Source organism: Scylla paramamosain, chromosome 30 (assembly GCF_035594125.1).
Source record: "Scylla paramamosain isolate STU-SP2022 chromosome 30, ASM3559412v1, whole genome shotgun sequence".
NCBI lineage: Eukaryota > Metazoa > Arthropoda > Malacostraca > Decapoda > Portunidae > Scylla > Scylla paramamosain.
The window spans coordinates 7,626,615-7,631,614 of NC_087180.1; the positions used below are offsets into that span (position 1 = coordinate 7,626,615).

Genomic DNA, 5,000 nt, shown 5'->3' on the forward strand with positions numbered 1-5,000 from the left:
TTCTTACACTACACTTTTTTTCTTTTATTTCCTCACAATTATGTCTCCTCCTCCTCTTCCTCCTCCTCGTCGTTCCCTTCCCACCCCTCAAAACACTACAGCTAATGACAATAATATATACAACGATTTACATATCAATGTATCACGAATCTTCTCAGTGTGTGTGTGTGTGTGTGTGTGTGTGTGTGTGTGTGAGTTATTCCTTAACACACACACACACACACACACACACACACACACACACACACACACACACACACACACACACACACACACTCGCGATAGCCTACACATATTAACCTAAATGTCTCTTTAAATAATTTGTTAGCTTCGCCCTCCACTTCGCCTCGTCCCTTCTGTTTCTTGACACCGCCATTAGTGCCTCGTGTCTTCTCTCCCCTCCCCTCCTTTCCCTTTCCCTTCCCCCTTCCCTTCCCCTCCCTGTGCTGGCCTGCCTCACCCACGCCACGCCATTATCACTTTAACACACGCCCTCTATTGGCTTGCGTGGTGCATCTTTCTTTCCTTCTCTCTTTCTTTCTTTCTTTCTTTCTTTCTTTCTTTCCCACCATCACCTCTTCCATCAACAACATACTTATCTCTCTCTCTCTCTCTCTCTCTCTCTCTCTCTCTCTCTCTCTCTCTCTCTCTCTCTCTCTCTCTCTCTCTTGCTCGCTCTCTCTGTTTTCCGTCATATTTTCTGTCTGGATTGCAAGTTTATGAAGTGTGTGTGTGTGTATGTGTGTGTGTGTGTGTGTGTGTGTGTGTGTGTGTGTGTGTGTGTGTGTGTGTGTGTGTGAACCGACAGGGATGTATGAGCGTGTATGTTCCTATTCCGAATTCACGTCCAGCGTCGAGAGAGAGAGAGAGAGAGAGAGAGAGAGAGAGAGAGAGAGAGAGAGAGAGAGAGAGAGAGAGAGAGCACCTTGTCTTGTCTGAGAACCCAACAGCTCGCGTCTTCCTTCTCTCTCTCGCACAACTAAAATAACCACATTTGAATACCGACGACAGATCTCTTCAGAAGGAGGAGGAGGAGGAGGAGGAGGAGGAGGAGGAGGAGGAGGAGGAGGAGGAGGAATAAAGAAGGGAAGAGCATCACAACCGACCCCTCCACCTTCACTTTTTCTTCTTTCCCCTCCGTCCTGACTCTCCTTCTCTCCGCTTTGTTACCGCTCTCTCTCTCTCTCTCTCTCTCTCTCTCTCTCTCTCTCTCTCTCTCTCTCTCTCTCTCTCTCTCTCTCTCTCTCTCTAACGAAATCACTTTATCCTTCCAAATACTTACTTCCTACCACACTTCCTCTCTCTCTCTCTCTCTCTCTCTCTCTCTCTCTCTCTCTCTCTCTCTCTCTCTCTCTCTCTCTCTCTCTCTCTCTCTCTCCTGATCTATTTTCCTCCTATCCTTCCCTGCCTCCTTATTTTCATTCTCACATCATACAATGGTAAATAGAAATAGCTTACGAAAATACAGAGAACAGTGTGTGTGTGTGTGTGTGTGTGTGTGTATTGTTACTGTTGTTAGAAACTGTGAAAGGAACCGAATGAAAGAAGAAAACGTAACTCAGATAACATTCTCTCTCTCTCTCTCTCTCTCTCTCTCTCTCTCTCTCTCTCTCTCTCTCTCTCTCTCTCTCTCTCTCTAAGACAATGACGGTACACCCACGCACACTCACACAAATACACAAGAGAGAGAGAGAGAGAGAGAGAGAGAGAGAGAGAGAGAGAGAGAGAGAGAGAGAGAGAGAGAGAGAGAGAGAGAGAGAGAGTGAGCGCACGACAGTAAGGACAAAGGAGGAGACAGAGTAGAGGAAAAACTACCCTGACCCACCCCAGCATAACCTACTTCACCACTCCATTCACCTCCCCCTCCACGCCACCGCCGCCTCACCCAGCGCCCCTGCCACACCAAGCAAGGACCATATTCTGAGACACTTCTACGCTGCACCTCCACTACATTCAAAAGGCTCTAGTTGAAGTGACTCTGGGTTTTAAGGGTGGTTTTATAGTTGTGGCGATAGACTGACATGATTTCTACACAATTTATAGGAAAAGACTCTAATAATCTCTGTGGCCTTTGAAAATAGTTGTGGTGAGAGAGCAAGGCGTTTCTGAATATGAGACACACCCTCAAGTCACCATGTAACCTGAACCAGAGCCACCACAGCATTTAACTCCCTACTGCACAAAGGTCGCATATTCTCAAACGTTTCGGCATCTCTCGACTTTTTAACTGGTTTTAGTGGAATGTATTAAGGTTTTCCTGGTAGCTTTTGTGATTCTAGTGAGAGTTTAACAAGAGTCCACGCCATCAGTGAGGCTAAACACTCATGAAAATGTAAATAATCATCTGTGGCCGTTGAAAATAGTTCCCTTGAAAGTTCAATAGTTTTAAGAAAGCGAGCTAAAGGATCACAGTGTAGACACATTTGAAGCTCACTAAACAGACTAAAACCTCCCATGCCACAACAAGGAAACACAAACACACACACACACACACACACACACACACACACACACACACATGAACTCATTAAAAATAGTAAAATCACCTCTACCACAACATGAACCTCATACACTCATCTTAACCCGTTAAATCCCCATAAAAAAAAAAAAAATAAATAAAAAAACTTCATTAATACCTCGCCGAGTGAAACCAGATGGATGTGAGACTGATAAGAATAAACTGGAAGATAGTAAACACAACCATCTCTTGCAGTCCTGAAGTCTTTAAGAAAATAATGTTTCGCTGTCTTTTGGCCTGTATTCTTTAATCCTTTGGCCTCTCATCAGGATTATCAACAAAGGCCTGGGGTTTCATAAGAATTACTTTCAAAGACTACAAGGACTATTCGTGTTTTCTAGGAGATTTTCTTCCTTTTAATGGTAGAGAAGCATTGTCTATCACTGGAATAATGAAAACATATTGAAAACTTCCGTCTCTTTCACTAGTGCGTGTTAAGGCAGTCAAGGGAGACGCTGGAACGTTTGAAAATGAGGGTCCTGGATATTTTTCTTTTGAAAATTCCAATAATTTTCCCTCGAAAATTCCAACAATTTCCTCTTGAAAACCACTATACCTTCCCCTTGAAAACCAAAATAATTTCCCTTTGAAGATCCTAATACATTCTTCTTTGAAACCACAATAATATTCTTCTGAAAACCTCAATAATTTTCCCTTGAAATTCCATTAATTTCTTCTTGAAAATCCCAACAATATCTACAAAAAAAAAAAATAAAAAATAAATAAATAAATAAAATAAAATATCCATTTGAAAACCTAATAAATTTCACTTGAAAATCACAATACTTTTTCCTTTAAAATCCCCAATAACGTCCCTTTAAAAACCTCAATAATTTCTCCTTGAAAGCCCCAATAAATTCCACTTAAAAACCCCAATAATTTCCACTGGAACCTCCACTAGTCGAGATAAAGCGCCGAAAATTTTGAGACCGCAAACCGTTCTCTCTTTTGGCGGGAATTTTGAAATGGAGGAATGGCAAATGGACGCTAGATGACTGGGTGGCTGACGACCAATAGGGCGCCGAGTTCAGATAAGTGAATAACGGTCGTTCTTATTCAGCCAATCAGAGAGGAGTAAGTTTTTTTTTTCCTTTCTTTTTACTTCGGAGGAAGGGAAGAAGGGAGACCAGGATGGGAGGGAGGGAGGGAGGGTGGGAGAGGAGGAAGGAGGGAGAGGAGGGAAGGAAGAATCGATAAGAACTCGTGTGGTTTTCTCAGACTTGCCAGGTTGGAGAGAGAGAGAGAGAGAGAGAGAGAGAGAGAGAGAGAGAGAGAGAGAGAGAGAGAGAGAGAGAGAGAGAGAGAGAGAGAGAGAGAGAGAGAGAAATCACATGAAAAAAAATAATAAAAACAATGACGAATCCTTATCACCATCATCACCATCATCACCATCATCATCACCATCATCTCCATTGCTATAAAACTCTTCCACTCCCTCTCCTCGTAATAAAAGAAAATGGTAAATTAACCCCAACTAAGCCAATAATTATTACTCTGCCACCTGCCTCTTATCTCTCTCTCTCTCTCTCTCTCTCTCTCTCTCTCTCTCTCTCTCTCTCTCTCTCTCTCTCTCTCTCTCTCTCCTTCCTCCGGTTTACATGCACGGGAGGGTAGGAGGGAGCAAAGGCGGGAGGGAAAGATGGATGAAGGGAAGGAAGAAGAGGATGGAGAAAGGGAGTAAGGGAGTAAAGAAGAGAGGATAGGAAAAAAAGAAGAAAGAGAGGAAGGGAGAAAAGGAAATGAGAAAGTAGGAAGGAGGAGGAGGAGGAGGAGGAGGAGGAGGAGGAGGAGGAGGAGGAGGAGGAGGAGGAGGAGGAGGAGGAGGAGGAGGAGGCGAAGGAAGAGGAGGAAGAGGAAAAATAAGGAATGAAAAACAAGAAATTCTGAAACGTGAAAAATAGATGGAGAAAAAGAAACAGAGAGAGAGAGAGAGAGAGAGAGAGAGAGAGAGAGAGAGAGAGAGAGAGAGAGAGAGAGAGAGAGAGAGAGAGAGAGAGTCCAATACAGCACGCGGCGGTCCTAATGGCTTGGAAATTAGTCCTTATCCATAAGTTGCACCGCCAATCAACTTTACCTGAGACTCATCACCTCGAAACCGTGTTAAGTGGCCGCCTCTCCTTCACCTGTGTGTGTGTGTGTGTGTGTGTGTGTGTGTGTGTGTGTGTGTGTGTGTGTGTGTGTGTGTGTGTGTGTGTGTGTGTGTGTGTGTGTGTGTGTTCTTTGTGCCCACGTACCTGAATCTATCTATCTACCTGTCTATTTGTTTATCTGAATCTCTGTCTATCTATCTACTTGTGTACGTTCGTTCTTTGTGCCTACCTACCTAAACCAGACTATCTATTTATTTACCTACTGACTACCTGTTTATTTATCTACCTATCCATCTATTTATCTATCTATTTATTTATCTGCATGTGTATTTGTATATCTATTTATGTATCTATCTGTATATTCGTCAGTCATTCTGTCTATCTACAACTAT

General features: G+C 43.2%; 1 protein-coding gene across 1 annotated transcript in view; it reads right to left on the minus strand.

Moving 5' to 3' along the window:
- LOC135116218 (retinal homeobox protein Rx2-like) overlaps positions 1–5,000 on the minus strand; it is a 77,500-nt gene that overhangs the window by 2,032 nt on the left and 70,468 nt on the right.